The sequence below is a fragment of the Aphis gossypii genome, chromosome 2, assembly GCF_020184175.1.
Source record: "Aphis gossypii isolate Hap1 chromosome 2, ASM2018417v2, whole genome shotgun sequence".
NCBI lineage: Eukaryota > Metazoa > Arthropoda > Insecta > Hemiptera > Aphididae > Aphis > Aphis gossypii.
In genome coordinates, this window is record NC_065531.1 from 72179062 (window position 1) to 72200131 (window position 21070).

The window sequence follows — 21070 nt, forward strand, 5'->3', positions numbered from 1 at the left end:
CTATATTGTAACGAATAATGAACAATGTTACATAAAAACATTTTTATCTTAGTTATAGGTGCATTATATTATTTAAAAAAAATAATTTTGATTTTATTTTTCAATAGTAAACATATTCTACTTTACTTCAATTCTTTAATATAGGTACTATTTTATTATACAGAATATATAAGAGTACATATGCATCAAATTTATACATTCTATACGTGACCAAAGTACTAACTACCCTTATAATACACAATAATATATTATCATCTAAAAACAATAAATAACAATCAGTTATAACACTACAAATATACATAAATAAAATTACTAAGTTGAAAAAAAATTGACAGTACAATTAATATATTTACTGTATTTGTATTTTATGATTCATGAAAATAAATAATTACTAATAATAAATCGGATAAAATTTGTACCACGCGACGTCTATCGTTATAAAATATATTACATGTTAAATAATTAATAATAATTAGCGTGTTGCAATAATACGTATTAAACTTTAAAAAGTTATAGGTGATAAACTAAACATTTAAGTACCTATAGTCAGAGTTATATTTCTAATGATTTTCATTCGTATTAAATTCCTAAATAAATTCCTATACGATCAACTATAATAATCATCATTTTATACTAAACGCGTTTTTTAAAATATTATTAATTTTTTAATTTTATTTTCTTAAAAAAAACTTTCAAAAATTATTTCTATAGAATGATATACGGTACAAACACCATATATACTAAAACGGCCGTTCTCACGGCCGAGATATGATTAAATAAATAAACAAGTGTTAGGCAAGGAAACGCAACAATAAGCATGATAACACAAACGCATGTGAATAATGCGAGTTTTCACAAGTAAGTTTCACAATAAAGCCGAGGGAAGATAACACGGTTGGTACCTGGCGACCTCACGAACGATGTCATATTCATTCGTCTAACGGTACGATCGGATCCAACGACACGCGTACAAAGGTCGGTCAAACCGTATAAATACGGGTAAACTGACCGACCAAAACACCGCTCTTTCTCCACACTTCAAGCCATCAAGACTTGCATAACAGCACATCTTCGACGACCAGAAGTAAGGAGAAACCACCGAAGCGACCTGCGAACCACCTCGTATATCTACGAGACCAGACATCACAATTCGATGACAACCGACACTAGTGCGGCGACCAACAGCGCCAAACTATCACTTTCACCGCACGGTCCGTAACCCGAACATCAGCAAGTCGTCGTGACACCAGACAAACGCTTTCGACGTCACAACCAACGGCTCCGTGACTGCGGCTTGAACACCGGCCACAAAGGAGCATCGCCTCATTACGAGCCCTGTCGTACCAGACAGTGATACACGTAAACTAGTCCCCCCTAAGCGCGCCTGCCTAGGCCAAGCTACCCGGACGGACCCACGAACCGACGCCACTTGCTTGAGCGGGCCGGACGTGACAATCCGTATCTTCACCCTTAATTGTATAAAACATAATATTCCGTAAATTGTCAAATGGTCTCGAACCTATAGTCCGTACGATCTCGGGTCCGTGACTATATCCCTACAATTATAATACATTTATTAAATTAGTAGTTATAGTATAGCCGGTTCTAGAACACCTCATTTTTTTTGGTTTTAAAAGTCTGTGTTAAATTTTGCTTATTTGAGGGTATTTTTCACTTATTTTAGAGTGTTTTTTAGATATACTTTTTGTATAGTTTTTGTCTAGTTTTTCACACTTTTTTGACATTTTTTAAAGCATTTTTGACATTTTTTATACATAATTTATGTTTGCGACATTCGCAAGATTCCTTTGAATCCCCAAAAAGTGTTAAAAAGTCTAGATTTTTATATAAAAACTGTGACTTCATTTTTCTGGAACAGGCCTGTTTTTTGTTTTAAAATGATGTGTTAAATTTGGCTTATTTGCACTTATTTTTGGGGGGGTATTTTCTAGGTCTGCTGACGCATACTTTTTGTACATTTTTGTTTTAAATTGATGTGTTAAATGTGTCTTATATTCGTTTTAATAAAAAAAAAGTTTAAAAAAAATTTTTCTTTATAAATGGAGTTTAAAAAAATGTATTCATGTTTAGAAATTAAAAAAAATCTTTGTTTCTATACTACTACTAATAATAATACTGGATATAAAGGTATTTGTAAAGATTGATATAAAAAAAAAGTTAAAAATAATTATATTTATGTTTCGAAAGAAAATATTATTGCGAATAATAATATATGTGATTATTGTAAATTAGAAAAAAATTATTTTTAATTTTTGATTGCCATAGAAATATAATAAAAGAATATTATAAAATAAAAAACATATTAAAATTAAATGTGAATGTGGAAAAGAAGTAGATAAAAAATGGTTAGAAAAACACCATAAAACTAATTTTCATAGTAGAGAATTAAATCGATTAAAAATTTATATTCAAATTTGAGAATATAAATTTTTTTATTAAAATTTTTTCTTATAAATAAAAAAAATGAAACATATATTTGAGATAAGTTTTCAAAAACAAGACTTACACGATTTAATAAAAAGTTTTATCTTTTTTCCAACGCTGCACGCTCTCTATTCATGGAAAATAACTGTAAACATATTTTTTCCGATGATATAGTTTCATATTTATTTCTTTCTTGATAAATGTCTATACCAACTATATCTACAATATCTACAATAAATATATGAGTTGGTTTTCTATCGATAAAGTTCAATGTACAATTACTTTTTAATTTTAAATGATATTTATTTTCAATTGTATCAAATACACAAATATCCAATTCTTCTTTGCTTCTATAAACATTTTTATTTGTTAAATCATTTTCTAATTTTTTAAAATCATTTATATCAGGTTCATTTTCAAATATTGTAATATATCGAGGCAATTTATTATTATATACTTCAGTAAAATATTGTTTAGTATAGTTTCGACATACATGTCTTTTTAAAAATATTTTATAATTTTTACATATTTCATAATTTTTAGATGAATTTTCTTTTAGAAATATTTCATAATTTTTAAATGCCTCTTCTTTTATAAATTTTTCATCATTTTTAAATGACATTTTTAACACAATTTTAAATTTTAGATTGTATATATACATATACAGTGTGAACATATATTAATATATTTATATATATTTTCAATATTTTTATCACAATTATTTTTGAATAATATTATCATGATTATCTTTTGATAATTTAACATAAACTGCTTTAATATTTTTTATATTTTCACCATTTTCAGTTTTTGCTGAAATTCTTGTTAATCTATTTTCATTTATTTTAGATTCCTTTACAGCTTTTTCACCATTTTTTTTATTTCTAAAATATCAATTGTAGATAAAGGTTTTTTTAAATCTCTTTTAGTTATTGAATATTCTTTTGAAGGTTTAAATGAATCAATATTAATTGGTTCTTTTTGATTTTCTTTTCTTTCCTTATTTAATTTTTTATTTAATTAATTGTTTAGCAGTTTCTTTATTTTGTTTATTAATTCTTGCTGATTCAACATTTTCTAAAAGATTCTTTAAAATATCTGTATAATATTCAGCTATTTCCTTTGTATCATTATAACTATTAAAATCAATTAATTCTTAAATCATTAGATTTAGAATATTTAGATATAGATGAAAAATTTAAAGATGCAGAAAAGACAAACGCTAGCTCAGTTAACACAAGTCAGGTCGCAGACAAGTCAGCTCCGCTGGCGCAGCTTTGTTGTAATAAACCAGCTGAACCTAAAAACAGAATAAATTTTTTATATAATTTAAAAGAAAAATATAAAAATAAAAATAAATAAATGTATATCACATTAATTTAGATTTAATTTTGAATTAATTTAGATTTAATTGAATTAATTTAGATTCTCAGCTTTACTGATTTTATTAATTATTTTTAAATGTTCATGGAAATTTTGTATATTAATTTCTGATTTATAATACTCCCATGGTATTGTATCTATTAAATTATGCATCAAGTCTTGTGGAGTTAAAATTCTTTTATCATCAAAATATGATAACCAATTTTTTTTTTTTGATTAATAGTATATAATTTTTTTTTTTTACTTATAATATTATTTTGTTCAATTATTAATATTTTTTTTTATTAAATAAACATTTTCAATAATTTTCATGTTTTAATTCACTATTTTTTTTAACACCTTTAGCTTTATTAATTTCTTCTTTTTTATTATATATTTTAATAGAATACATTTTTGGTGATAATCCTATAAATTCTTCTATTATTTTTCCATTCATTTCATCTTTAAATTTATTTAAAACTTTTTTACTAACTTTTGGAAAATCTTTTAAAGTATTATTAATTTTAATTTGATCTTTATTAAATTTAATATCTGAAGTATCATAATGCTTTATATTATCTTTCATATCTTCAAATATATCATCAATAAACACTTCAATAATTAAAGAATCTGAATCACAATATAATAATTTAATTTTATCGAAAATTAGTTTTATAGTGTTTTTCTAACCATTTTTTATCTACTTCTTTTCCACATTCACATTTCACTTTAATATGTTTTTTATTTTTATAATATTCTTTCATTATATTTCTATGGCAATCAATACATATTTTTTAAAATTTGCTATTAAAATAAAAATCATTTTTTCTAATTTATAATAATCACATATATTATTATTCGCAATATTTTCTTTCAAAACACAAATATAATTATTTTTAACTTTTTTTTATATAACAATCTTTACAAATTCTTTTATATCCAGTATTATTATTAGTATAGAAACAAAGAATATTTTTAATTTCTAAACATGAATTACATTTTTCAAACTCCATTTAAAAAGAAAAATTTTTTTTTAACTTTATTTTTATTAAAACGAATATAAGACACATTTAACACATCATTTTAAAACAAAAAACAGGACAGTTCCAGAAAAATGAAGTCACAGTTTTTGTATAAAAATCTAGTTTTTTTAACACTTTTTGGGGATCCAAAGGAATCTTGCGAATGTCGCAGACATAAATTATGTTTAAAAAATGTCAAAAAAGTGAAAAAAATTAGACAAAAACTATACAAAAAGTATACCTAAAAAACACCCTAAAATAAGTGAAAAATACCCTCAAATAAGCAAAATTTAACACAGAATTTTAAAACCAAAAAAAATGAGGTGTTCTAGAACCGGTTATACTATAACTACTAATATTACTAGAATAACGTAACCAATGGAGATACATAATATTAAATATCACAAGAATTTGTCCTGAAGGTTCAATGAGAAGAATTCGTAACAATTGAATGATATTTTTTTTTTTGCATATTCATAAGAAGTTTAACGGAACGATATTCTTTATAAATTAATTAAATGTGAAAGCTACTTAATTCTTTAATGATATCAATAATTACAGGTATTATTTAAACAATAATACAAAATAATATTTATTAAAAATACATAATAATTGAATTAAATATAACTTTTTTTTAGAAATCATAATATTGAATTTAAAACTGTCACGACTTGATAAAAAACAATATTATCAAACAATATTTTATTCGTATAAAAGTTTATAGATATTCAAATGTATTTACTTTTATTTTTTCATTAACCAATACATTTTTATCAAATATTTCAAAATATAAATATAATGTTGAATATCAATAATATAAATGTTATACTTGAAAACAATAAAAAAAAAAGTTTAAATTTGACAATCTTGATTATTATTTCTGTGAAAGAGAAATAATGAATGATGATAATGAGGATAGATTACAAATGTACTAATAATTGTTTTTTAGATATTTTATTTATTTTATAGAACATGTTATTAAAACACATGATTTAAAACAACACATTAAAAAATTAACTTTCTTAAAATATAACTTAAAATACATTCTTTATTAAGTCTTATAAGCTTTGAAGTTAATTCTCATTATACTATAATGACTCCTGTTTATTTATATGAATTATTCTTCCTTCGGTTACATAATAGTAAATACCTTATTAATTAGCTTTCAAGAAATGGTAACTCTATCAATATTGTCATTACTGATTTTTTTTTTTTCTTGAAAGTTATTGTTATTAATTAATATCTCTTTTATATTTCATTTTATTTTGTAATTGTACCTAGGTCCATAATAAATAAATATGATAAACTGTACTTCGCTCAAAATTATATTATCATGATGAAAATAAGCTTATTCTACTCAAGAACTTCTGTATACCTAACTGTATTATATCTTTGACGCTCATTATATGTATATAATATATATATATATTTAATTTTTATTATGGTGTTTGATTAGAACATTTTAAGGGAGAGTGGTAGATGTTTCACCAATTATATTCTAACTTCTCAAAAATACGATCACATTTAACTGATAATAAATTGAAATATAAATATTCACTATATTTTAAAAGTTGAACTTAAATTCTTGTTTTGTAATATTTTATCGTGTTTTTTGAAAAAGTAGTGAGATAATTGTGCAATTAAATCAAATTTATAATTTAATTAGAAAGGTAATAATTATGAATGATACAAATTACAATTTCTACCGTACTCGATAATTTTTATATTATACGCATATTATGCATAAAATATTTTTTGCAGTACAGAATTTTGTATATTTTGGACCCCAAAATCAATCACGTTTTAATGCATTTTACATTTTACAATTTTATTGTGTATAGACAATGAGGTGCAACCAGTAAGCATGTGACATAAATATTTTTTTTTACTAAATATAATGAAATTCAAATTTGACAAAATTCAAAGTTATAGAACATTACCTATACTAATATTGTTATTCTTTATATTATTTTCACAATAGCGTAAATCGAGTTTTATATTTTCATAGTTGTCATTTTTATTTTCTAATATAACTTTTTAGTTGGTGTACCGTATATTATATTTAACGCGTTTTACATGCCTACAGCATTATAGTATAATATGTTACTTAACGTTAAAATGTACCACGTTTTATAGGTGGGTAAAAATATGTGTTTTATTTAAGTTAGATAGGTATATCATTATTATTTTAGCAATTCATAACCTATAAATATGCATTTACATGAATTCAATGTACCAAACATGATAACCAACTTTGGTAAGTACATAGGCATCATCATAATAGTCGATTGTCATACGTACTTAACTCATATATATGTATAATGTTTTTGATAACAAATGATATAATATTTTTTATTTATTTCTTGGTAGTCTTTATAATTGATACTTTACAGTTATGGTTTTCATCCCGTTAATATATAAATATATACAGGAATAATGGGAATGTGCACACAACTGTTAACTATGAACAATACGCCTATAAATATATACCAGTGCATCAGGTGGCGCTTTACTTTCGCCATAATTACACGTTGAAATAAACGTGTAACTGTAGGTATACAGAAGAAACTACAATTTATTTATTTGTTTTCCTGTAGCGAACCGTTCGATTTACGTCATCAGTGTAATCCTCTCAACGTAGAACGAATGACAAAAATACAACACATAATATATGTGATACAAAAAAAGAGAGCTTATATTAGAATTTTTAGGAATTTAAATCTGGTGGTAGTGGTGGTACTATAGGTATATATATTATTCATTTTAAACTAGAAAACGAATAAAAAAATCTACTTTAGTATTAAAATAGATTACTATAACAATGATTTAAGACAAAATGCGATTAATATTTATAATAATTAATAACATATAGGCCATTTTGAAAGTTAATACCAAATAGGAATACACTTCGTCGTTTATACATAGCAATGAACCACATTACATAATAATCGGTCACTGTAGTTGTCTCCCTCAGTCCCATCATTAGACACTTGGACACGCGTGGGATAAGCTATAGTAAACGCAAGTGCACGAAACTCGGATTAAAAGTTTCAACACAAAATAATAGTTGAACGAGGTTAATTTTAAATAAGTTTCTCAATGACCCAAATACTGTGAAGTGACTATCAATACTACAACATTGCCTATTATAATATAAACGTATAGAAAAAAAATAATATCTTTCGAAATTGATTCATTTTAAAATTTACTGTACCGCAGCTGCATGTGTTGAGATTTGTTCTTAGACTATATTTACTACAATTTTTAATACCCACTGAATGACTAATAATGTATACGAATTACGCAAGTATGGTTAAATATCGATAATTTTTTTGAAATTCTATTAAAAAAATTTATGAGAGATGATACATAAAAACTACTCTATGGAATTAGATATGGTGCCTATGGGATTAGATGGACGATGATAATATTATATTCGAATAATAATTTATCTTATACAAATATAGGAGAGAGGTTGGTAAAATAGGAAACCTACAACTTTGTTTTTAATGTTTTTATCATTTTATATTATTCCTCGTAAAACCAAAAACATTTTTTTAATATGAACACTGTACAGCGCGAAATATAGAGTTATAAAAAAACATATTATGTAATGTATTTCAATATACCTATTATATTAATATTAACACACAAAGCATTTTATATTATCAAATAATCAAATGAATAATGAAAATAAATTTACATTGGTAACGATGATTCGTCAATTTGTAAGCCCGAAACGTTTAAAATAATTAGTCACGATCAGTGGTGAATGGTGATGATGTCGGTGGGTATATCGTAAGTAAATTAAAAAATAACTTATTAGTCTCAAAAAATAGGTTGAAATTCATGAGGAATTTATAATTTTTGCAAAAATAATTTTGACAAACAATAATTTATTAATTGCCCATAAAGGCGACACATGCACATTGCACATGCCATAAAGTAAACAGTAAACACTCATATATTATTCTTCATATTGACTTCCGATCATATATTATATTGTACCTAGTTCCATATTCATACATTTAATAATGTATGAATAATGTTTTGGTTGGTTTAGATTTCAAAGCATGATGACTATCGAGCCCATCTTTAGTTGTGAATTGTGCGATGGTAAACCAGACACATGGAAGGAGTTTAAAAATTCAGTTGGATAGTTGGTGGCTTCGTCTTTGTTTATTACATAAATAGATTATTTTATCTTATCTATCAGTTAGATCTTCTGAATCAAGACAATTATTTTTTGAAGAAATAATAAAATATATAAAACATTTAAATGGTTCTGTTTTACAAACAAATCGACAGGTAACCTAAATACGCTTGTGGAAAATTGCAAAAAAAAGTAAATAAAAATATAATACATTATACACAAAAATTAAATTTTCGTTTCCGTAGTTACCTACCTATAATTTTTTTACGTGCATTTTTCCTATACTTTAATAGTTACTTTGCTATTAGGGGTAGAGAGGAATTTATCAAATTAAAGATCATCAAAATGGTTCCAGCCGTTCTTGAGTTATAAATAATGTAACTAACCCGACTTTATTTTATTTATATAGATTAAGTCCTATACAATTATATTACAATTATTTGAGATCGTGATTACAGATTTACAAATATAAGTTATGTTACCTACTCTTTACTACACCTAAGTCTTATTAATTGTAGTTAGTAGTAATCTTATTACCCTTAATGTGCAAATGTATATTAATATAATTTCTTACCTGATATAAGTACATCTATGATTCGGTCAATAATATGAAGATGAGAATTTGGTATGATGAATGTATTGAATAAAATGTGAAACTTTTACTTGGATATAATTTACGATATTAACTACTTCACAATATAAAATAAACGTCAATAATAATTTAAGTTGATAATCTCTACTAAATGAAAAAAAGACGGTTTAAAAACAGGCTGGTTGCTGAAGACAGATAGGCCATAATATTAAAAAAGGGGTTCTACTTATAGTATTGACCTTTAGTACTTGTTATTGTTCCAGTTAAAATTGTTATTGTTTATTTTATATTAATATATAGCTATTATTGAAGTTTATTTGGTGATATTGATCGCATTATGTATACATATATGATTATTAATAATTAATTTTGTAAGTATTTTTATATAATAGTAAAGTGCATGGTACAGACATTAATTGAGTTTTGATAATGAGTAATAAGTTACAATGATATTAAATTATGAAGCTATGTAGCGTAATAATGTGAATATCATTACAATAGTGTACACATTATTCAATAAAACTGAAATTTCCAATGAAATTTAATTTGTGATAAACTGATAACTTATTTGAACTACTCAATAGTCAGTTTAAGTATTTTCGTAAATTTATCTGCAAACGAATTTAAAGCAACTGCTAGAGTAATAGCAATAGAAATAGTAATTTTTGCTTAGGTATACACATAACACATTACGCGACGAAAGGAAATTTTTTGAAGTTCCAAATAATAATTTATGTCTATCAAGACATAATATAAACGCTTTATCTGGCTTAGAATAATTGTTAAGTTTAATTTATAAAAACTCTATTACTGTTATATGATATATATTGTTTTTGTAGACTCGTTTTCAGTTTAGAACTATTATAAATTATAATAAATGTATAACCTTTATGAAACTTATTTGAAAACTGTTTAGGTAATCTGAAAACTTTAAGAAATTATTTATGAAACAATATTGTGAATTATATTATGCTGTTCGAGTATTGTGAGATAAATATATAAAATATAAATTATAAACCATAATAATTTAATCGATATTTAAATGAATTACAGAAATTTGAATGAAATCGAATTGTTGAAATAAATATTATCATTACTAGTAATTTATAAGCTTAAATAATTAAACATATTACCAGTTATATGATTATATATTCTCTCTAAATTTATTTATGTTTGTATATATGTATGTGTTCCATCAATGATGATAATTAGTCACTATTAAAAATATCGGATCTATGTTAACTCTGACTGTTTTTCATATACATTAATATTATTGACTACATTGGCCAGTCATTTTAGAGAATGTCTAACTAAGACAGATAATGATAGAAATGTTAGAAATAATTTAATAGTAATATATAATTTTTATGATTAGCTAATCATAGTCATTATCGACAAGACTATGTAGTCAATGATAATTTAATCAGTAAAAGCTAATATAGTTATGATAAGATACATAAATTATTTACTATGTTTACAACTTAGGATAATTTAAATAACTTATTAATAAGAATATTAACTAATTAGTAAAGTTTTTTAAAAATTTACTTTTTAACTACCTAGTTAATTCCCTACTTTTGTATCTATCAATTATTTAAGTATAAAATTTAATTTAAATTGGTCAATAATTTATTTCACAGAGCTGAATAAAAGTTCTGATATTTTTGTATTAAAATACAACGAGTAGAAACTATTAAATAAAGTTTGTTTTGGATTGTATAATGTTTCATATTTATTCAGGCAAAAATATTTTGCTGGGAATAGTAAAATAACATTATTACTCTCGTAAAAACTATAGTCAAGCAAGTAGCAACTATTATATCAAATATTTTGATACTGAAAATTGAAACGATTTGATATAAATTAAAATGACTAATTTAAATTCAAGCTCTTTTACCATTATTAATTTTGATTTAATTGGTTTTAAAATTATGTTTAAATTTAACTTTAGAAATGTCCGTTTATACATTAAAAACTGTGGACTTCAGATATTAATAATATATTTTTACAACTAATTTTTTATAATTATCAGTAGTTTTTAGGAAAATGTTTTTAAATAATTCTACTTTAATGGAATTGAGATCTCGTAGGTCTGTATATAATCTAATTTGTAAAAATGTATAATTTTTTTTCCGAAAACATTATGAGTACCTACCCCAACGTCAATAGCCAGAATATTATATTATATGTGCGTCTCTGCAATGAGATCAATACTTCACATCATCTACTTCACATTATCACTAAGAAAAATATATAGGTATTATTCTATAATAATGGGTTCTACATAAACACCAACTCTTTTCAAATTATAATTAGGTATTGATCATCTCAGCCCCCTGCCCAAAGTATAGAAAGCATATAGGTCTTCGGTTGGGTGCACGCATGTACACGAAGAAATGATGACCCGCTGACAGACGCATTTGATAGTCGTTATCAATCAAAGCAACATAATAGATAACTGTGATATGATAACCCGTGGAATATACAAACACGCACTACACACACAATAATAGTAGATACTGTAGTAGTGCAGTAAATATTAGATGGATTTCTTTCAAGCGAATAAATCACTAGAGTGCCGCTGCCGTATCTTTTTAAGAACCTATTGCAGCATTGTAAGGATTTTTCGATGAGTTAATATATTGTTTATTTTTTTCCCAGCTAAAATATAAACCATAAAACGAATGCGAAATATAATAATTATGAGAGTTAATTTTTAAAAGTCAATAAACGAGTACCAATATAACCATATAATATTTTATGTAGGTGAAAAAAGATCTAACTGTTACTTGTATACAAGCAAATAATATTTACACTGGCCGCAGACGGATGTAGAACGAAAATTATGACAGGCACATGATTTTATTTTGCCTGATCTATAAGATATAAAACGAGAGAGAAAGAAAAAGAGAAATAAATAAAATTATGTAATATATTGTATTTGTCCAAGGCGTATGTCACATTTACTAAACAAGTACTAACACTCGTGTACAAAGGTGTGCGAGACACTGCATACTATAATGAATGGTAAATGGTATGAATGTCGAACATGCACGCGTCTCGATAGCCTAAATTATTTATTAATTATTATAAATTAAGTTGTATCGATAAATACTATTCAGTAGATATGCATGCATAGATACGTGTGTCAATTGAATTCGAATTTATATTATATTAATTTAAACATGACAACTTACATAGGATAATTATTAATAACTAATAAGTTATTTATATTTAAATTTAGTGTGCTACTTGTTTTGTCACTGCACATAAAATTTGAAAAAAAAACGCAGAACTCATGAACAATAATTTAATATTTAAAAGAAAACTCAAGTAAAAGAATGGTTTTATAAATTCTCAAGGTATTTATTTGTAGGAGGTCAAAAAAAAACATTTTTCTAACCATCAAAGACTCTTATTATAAAACTTTTAATACGTTTTTGGCGATTTCTATAAATGAAATATATAAAAGATCTACATTATGTGAATAGAAAATTTTCATCAAATAAATGTATTACACTTTGTGTCATAAAACAAGCACCATTATTGATATTATGAAAAATAATATCATATTATATATATAATCATCATACAACATGTTTTATATGTTTTTATACTATGATAAATATTATAACTGTCAAAACATACATTTTATAAAAGTAACTAATGTAGCGTTAAATTCTAATCATCTCATACAGATATTATGTAGGTAATATTTTACTGTACTAATTTTTAAATTTAATTAGGGTTTAAATTGTAGGAATATTATATTCAATGTTACTAAAAAAAAAATATTGAATACATATAACTTTTTTTTTACTTAAATAATATTATGTAATTAATAGGGACGCATAAATCTCATTACAATCCCATCGAACCAGTAATTCTGATAAAATTACACACATATAATAAATATCTTAAAATAAATCAGACTTTTCAAATACAAAAATAAAACATGAAGAGTAGCCTACATTGGATAGTGCATTTTAAAAATGGATTAAAGTATTCAAATGAGAAAAGGTTTTGGGAGTCAAATTGTTGACAACTATTACAATATTTTTTACAATATTAAATTGATTAAATTTTAAATTCTAATACAACTAAATATCTAAATATTACTTTTTATTTGAACAAACATATGTACCTAATAATAATAATTTAATAATAATTGTACATAGGTCTCTTATACATTTTTATAATATAGTGTCTTATTGCAGCAAGATAATTATAAAACCTTAAACATATTTGCTAAAAATAAAATAAGTCTAAGTTATAATTATATATAACTGATCAAAATGTTTGTCTTGTCTTATTTTGTTTAAACATTTGCCTCAACTACTGATACATTGTGTTTATTAGTTAAACATTGAAATTAAATGATATTTTAATTTCTATTTATTAAAAATATTATACATAATGCTATAAAAACAAAAACTAATTACTTCAATAAAATGTAACTACATAGGAACAAAAAATTATCCGTGTATAAAATGATGACGATTGCTATAATTATCTGCATACCTACGTATTACGATTGGGGCCAATTATTGAAAAATGTATAGTAATTCATCAATTGAGAACGCTGGGCCGACTTGGCTTAATTTTTTTTCTATTGTTTGTAATTGCCAGGAAATGGTTTTTACGAAAGACAATTTTTGAAAAACGAAATTTGTTTTTTTAACTCAAAAATTTGAATTGCTGCATAAGATCTATGTGAATAACACACATGTATGCACACGATATGATTTGTACACCGTAGACCAGATTTTAGGCTTAATTTCAATTTTGTAAGTTAATTGAGTAATTATTTCTTTATAAATATTTATTTTTCAATATCATACGGCGCACACACCACATGTGAATAACGTACATGATAATAAACTTTTTGCATAACTATAAGCAAGTCTCACAGGCAATACCGAACGGGTAATGTATTATAAATTATAATCGACTCACCGACTGATGATCAGAGACTGAACAACCATAATTCGGCTTGCAATTTTCATGGTACTTTCGTAACACCAAGTTAGTATATGTAATAAGAAAGCATTTTACAAAATTCGCATTTTTAAGTGATGTGCTTGCACACATTTTTTGAGATTGAAGATGTTCAATAAAAATGTTTGAATTTTGAACACTACATATTACACCGGGTATTATTAATTTTCAAATTAAACAAAGTTTGGATCATATTATAATATTGGGTTGGCATTTTTAACGAGCAACGAAATACAAGGGTTAGCTAGTATATATAATATATATGTACTATAAAAATGTAAGCATTATAAAAAACTGGCGTGTAAACATAGATAACAATCGTATAAGTATTTAAATTTGATAATGTATAAATTAATTTTAATATTAAAAAGATAATAACATAACATTAATTATGTACACAAAGTTGGTTCTATTAAATGAAAATTTGCATGAACCTAACTATCTTAATGGGATATAAGAATGTATGACGTTCACTTTTAAAAAGCTCCATACTATCATATGTTTTATTTCAGTTTTATAAACGTACAACATGGACATTTTTACTTTTACTTAAGTCAAATTTACTCTATTATTGTTTAAGTTAAAGTGAAGTAACTAATTTAATAATTTAAAGATAAGATTATTTACCTAATGAATCTTTGAGGCTAATATTGATCTTTTAAGTTTGAACCAAGTTATATAGTAATTTTAAAATTTAAAAAATATAATTTTAAAATATTGTTAAGTATTCATTTGATTCTTAAAAATTACAGAGTACAATTTGCTATGCAACATATTTGTAAGACATACGGTGTGGCGTCCTCTTAAAAGATTTATATTTTTGTATATTAATTATTGTCATTAATAAAATAGGTAATCAAGTAAGCACCTAACTAATTGCGATTGGAATAATATATCCGAGTAAATATTATCTTATTAATTTTGAAATATAATTAATATCTGTGTAAAACAAATTATTAAATTGCAATAATAAATTATATTTACCTACTGTTTTTATGTAAATTTTAATGGCAAATAAGTTATTTTTTCATCAAAATATAAAATAATTAAAACAATTTACGACTAACGAGTTAAGCAGATTTCAAGTACTTGCACAGTTGGTAAATGCTACATGAGTGAGCATCGTGAGCTATATTGACCTACAGACAAGACAACCACAGTACTAAAATCATAAATACGAGTATACTACTGCTATTCAGTAGGTATCTGAAACGTTTTATCACCTACAGGTTAGGTTAGGTCAATAAAACTATAATTTTATAGTAGGTAAAAAGTCCAATAATTAATTGCATCTATAGCACGGGTAGACAAATTCTAATTTTATTGAAGATACATTTTTTTTTTAATTATTAGGAATGGTGATTAAAAATCGTTTAAATTTTGTAAGGTGACACTTACTCGTTGTCATCTTTGACACGAAGCGATAATTTACAATGAAACTTTCATTTATTTTTTACCTTAAATTTTCACTGGGATCGGTGATCCTACTTACCACGCAAAACGTGATTTATGTACTTATGTATACCTAGATAATATATAACTGACGTCATTTGATCTCGCAAAATTTTACCTAAAATAACAAACGATGGTGACATAATAAGAGAAATTAGTCATCCCATGGCGTCAACCAGCTATGTTTGACTTATACGGATGTAAATGATTTCTAAACAGTAAATAGATTTATAAAATATTTATGATGTGTACACTGTATGAACACATAAATTAGGTAGCTACGAGAAAGATGAATGTCTAAAATTTGAATGGTAACAGTTAGCTATAATAACTGATATAGTTATTTACTGGAGAATTAATCATCCAAGAAATAACTTAAATATAATTTACCAGAAATATGTGAACAAATAGGTACGAATTTGGTTTTACTCATTAAATACGCCAAATAGGTATATCTTTTTATTTTTATTTTTACATGAGTGATATCAATTTTTAAACTGTAAAGATAATCATGGAAAAGTCACTTTAAACGTTAAATATTAACTATATAAATGTTTATATTGTTTTTATTTATTAGTTCCTAATGAATAAATAAAAATGGCGATTAGTACCTATTAATATTTATAAACATTTTGAAATATCGTGCATAAATGATGTATATGCTCTTTAAAAAAAATAATAATAAATAATATACCTACCTATGAGATTTACGAAGAAGATTTAACATTTTAGGTGTACTACTTATGTACTTATGTACACACTTAATTATTTTCGGTTCATATTGTCATTACTAATGTTTTTGTCTTTTTGATAATTGATAAAAATTATTTATAATTTGTAACTGATTTAAATTTGATCTGAGATAATTAAAAACTGAAGCCACAAATGATAAATCGAAATCTTTTAAGCAGTAATAAACTATTTTACTTACGTAATAATAATATTTTACCGTAAAAATATACATCTATTAAGATTAAAAAACATTTCAAGTAGACTCATCAGTGATACATATACGAATATACTTTCAAAAGAACATAATATCAATATCGAATATGTTTTAAATTGAAAAAATAAAAATAACTCCTACATAGGTGTTAAGAACTCTTAAATTCACTTTAAAATAATAAATATATTTAACAACAAAATAGCAAGTAAGCATAATGTTTCTTTTTTTCAAACGACTGCGTCGTCAAGACAAGAATATACAGAATAAACGACAGTCAGTCGAGCGCTAACAAAATATATTTTTGTAGTTAATCTAAGTAATTAAATATTTGAAGAATTACAGATTTTCATGTTTAGTGTTTGGATTTCCTTAAGTGTGAACTCAAAAATAACTTAAATGTCGACAAATCCGAAATTTAACCAGGTTTGTCTACGGGTGGTATAGGCTCAAACCAAACTACCGTATATATTACAGGTTGATATCATTTAAAATAATGTGGAAAATATGTAATAATTAACAAAAACGTAGACGTTGTTACAAGAAAGAAAAGTATTATTCACTGCACTGACTATTACCTGTTAATGAAACTACAAGAACAAAATAAAAAAAATAGGGCATTTCACGCATACAAACGGCAAGCTTATATCGTTTTGTTATTTTATCACCCGATGGAATTTTACTATCTGATATCTACACAATACAACAGCATACTGTAAATAGATCGAAATGTTAAAAAAAATTGAATACGACAATACTTCATATTGTAAAATTTATAGCATAATGTGTTACAGTTGTCGAGGACCAATACACTGTGAAAGTCGTTTCTTTATATTAATAATAATATCGCATAACGTAGTATACATGGATAGTCATATTTCTACCCTTTTAAAATCAAAAAATGTTAACGTTAACAAGTACCCGTTTAACGGTTTGCACAGTGGCATACTTAAAGCTTAACGATACATAAACAAAGTATTAACGATAATAAACCAACTTGGAAACGTTGATGGGAAACGATGCACTGGCAGTAATCACAGTATTACACACTACCTTGTAATCATATTATACTGAAATTTATCAACACCGTCTATTAGATACTTAAAAAAAAAATCAAAAATTAAGTGTCATTATAATTTAAAAGCGTTGTTATAAATTCGTATAGCGTGTTCGTTCAAAATTGTTTTGAATAGGTATAATGTATATAAAAGAATAAGTATTGACTGATTGATTCATAATTAACGTAGAACTAAAACTATGATAGCTATAGACTTAAAACAGTCATGGTATCTTCGTACAACCAAGTAGGAGTGCACTTAGGTCTTAGAAAGAATTTCATGAAATTTAAATTTTAAAAAGAAGCTTACACGGAGGGTTGTGCTTATTAGCACATAAAAAACGAATATTTTTTTGTAATCACCATTAGTTACAAAAAATAAAACAGTTGTTATAATTAATGAAATTGTATATTCTATCAAAACCAATCAAATGTACTATTAATAATCTGTGTACATTTAATGGAATTTAAGATGGGCAAGACCGTGCACAGGATCAATTAGTATAATATAAAAAGCTTAAGCCTTAGACAATGATAATTTCGTTATTTTTATAAATTGCTTAACAATCTTTATTATAAAAGATCTGCATAATTATGATTAAATTATAATTAAGAAGAGACGATTACAAGAATATTACAATAGTTTGGAGTCCTTATTAAAAAGAATAAGTCACGAATTGTAAGGCGTTTTATATAGGCAATTTTGATGCATCTTCAAGACAAATTAAAATTTTATATTAAGCTTATTGATAATTTTACATACAGAATACGGACTTATGAAAAAAATGTTTTCATGCTCTTTTTTTTATCGATTATAAATATGAAAAATAAATAAATACTAGTAAGAAACAAATTGAGAATTATCAAACACTTTCAGAAAATCTAAACCAGAAACCAAACAACATCATCAAAGTAATTGAATTCATAACAAAAACAATTAATCTCATCTATTAAATAAAATATTACGTAAGGTATATTCTTCGAATAATTTAATTTCTATGTAAACAATACAATTATTAATATCTTATTAATGTACCTAACTTGTTTTAATCCAAAATTAATGTTTCATCAAAGGACCTTTGATTCCACGTATAGATTTTAGTAATAATAAGAAAAACATAGCTTTTGGCTTTACTATATGAATTGCAATTTAAGACAAAGTTCTTAAAATAATCATTTTATACTGCAGTTGATATTATTTTGTTTTAATTTAGACATTAATTCTTAACGAAATCAAATAGATCGAATTGTGTATGCTTGTACTATATGATATTACATTATATGTATACTGCTACATTTATAAAAATTGTGTTATAATACATAATATATAGTATCCAACGCTCAAAACTTTTATAATAGATTGCTTCTATTCATGCTATTATAATAAACGAAAAATAAATCGTGACTGACATTTGTAGGTAATAATATAAAGTACCTATTTTTTAATACTTCTGGTAGTCAATAGTCAGAGATAAAAAATTGTTCTAAATCAAACCTCAAATTACAATACAATTTCAGTATAAGTACAAAAGATGTATCTGGGTTTTTATTTATTTTAGTTTCGAAAATTTTTATGAGTAAAGAGTATAGAAGGCTGTATAACATTCTACTCTGTATCCACCTATGCTCAAAATGTGATTAATGATAATAAACTAAAATTTCTTAGTAATAATTATAATACACTATAATTACATAAATATATAGGTACTATACTTACGCGATTTGCGTTAATTTTTGTGTAGTACTATTAAAGGTAAACGACGACGACGACTACGACGGCAACGATGTGAGTGTGCACGATACGCTCGACAGTGACACAATACGCGCCAAAGCCAAACCAGCCACGGTCGGTTTTTGAATGAACAATAAGTGGAAAAGCGGGGTACGCCGTGGGCGGAAAATCCCGTGTCCGCTTCCGTCATCCCTGACGTAAGGGTAGGTGCGCGCGCACCCACGCACACACACCGCCGTCCCAATACTCGTTATACATCCGCAACCGACCCAACCACAGTAGCGGGTATAGGTGACGTCACCAGGACGTCGACGAGCAGTGTTACCAGTTGCGCGGAAATCGATATACCGGACACATACGCAAAGGTCATCTCGAATATCGTGGCGTATAATAAGAGTTACGACAATAATAATTATAGTCGATGGACAAATAATTAAGATTCGAATTCGTATGCAAAAATGTTGTTGAATATTCACAAAGACTTTGTTGTTTATTAAAAAAACTAGACATCTAAAAAATAAATTACAAAATGTATGATGAAATGTAAAATACAATTAAATATCAGTACCTATATTTTTGTTGACAAATAATTACCATACAATTATCAAACTATCAACCTTAATTATGTAAATACAAAATTAACAACGGAAAGCGTAACATAAATTGTAGAACGAGTATAACCTACTTATATCTATATAAAGTTACAAAAAGTGATTTGAGATTTTCAAATTGGAAATTAATAGGATTACCTATCATTACCTATCACTTAGCAATTAGCAAAGTCTTACACAAATAAAAACTACTCATCAGAATGAAATAAAATAAAATGTTAATATACCATTTATAAAAAATGATTCTTTTATGCAATTTTATAGAAATATGCAATTTATAGTCATTTTTATTAAAATATGCAAAAATATGTTTACAAAAAATGTACCCATGTTCATGTACTACACATATTATTAACAAAAGGTTAATTGCAATAAAATTATTCTATAGTAAAAACTCGTAAACGTAAAAATCCAGACTTAAGTTAAAATATTATGATGTTATCTTTACTACAGAAAATACAAACATATATTAATATGCTCAATCCATTGCACACGAAATTGAGAATCAAGACGATATAAAAACCGAACGTTTCGCAAAAATTGACTTTACGTCGGTCTGTTGATAGTTGCTACGGTGCTTTTCGGTAGGTACTCACTACTCACTCACATAGTCACATATTTAGATAAGACAAGTATAATATAGGGTTTGCTAACATGAATCATGATATAGTATTATAATTGTTGTATAAACAGTTTTGTCCATATC

General features: G+C 25.3%; 1 protein-coding gene across 3 annotated transcripts in view; it reads right to left on the reverse strand.

Annotated features, from left to right (window-relative positions):
- LOC114125876 (uncharacterized) overlaps positions 1-19903 on the reverse strand; it is an 82704-nt gene extending 62801 nt beyond the window's left edge. Inside the window, exons 1-2 of one of the 3 annotated variants that reach the window (XM_050199510.1) lie at positions 2728-2795; positions 2528-2590 (exon numbers count right to left, since the gene is read on the reverse strand). The gene's annotated coding sequence lies outside the window, so the exon portion shown is untranslated. Of the gene's footprint in view, positions 1-2527; positions 2657-2727; positions 2796-19738 lie in introns of those variants that run through there. The other 2 variants (XM_027989669.2, XM_027989668.2) reach the window with 2 other exon arrangements.
- Between the last annotated feature and the right edge of the window lie 1167 nt (positions 19904-21070).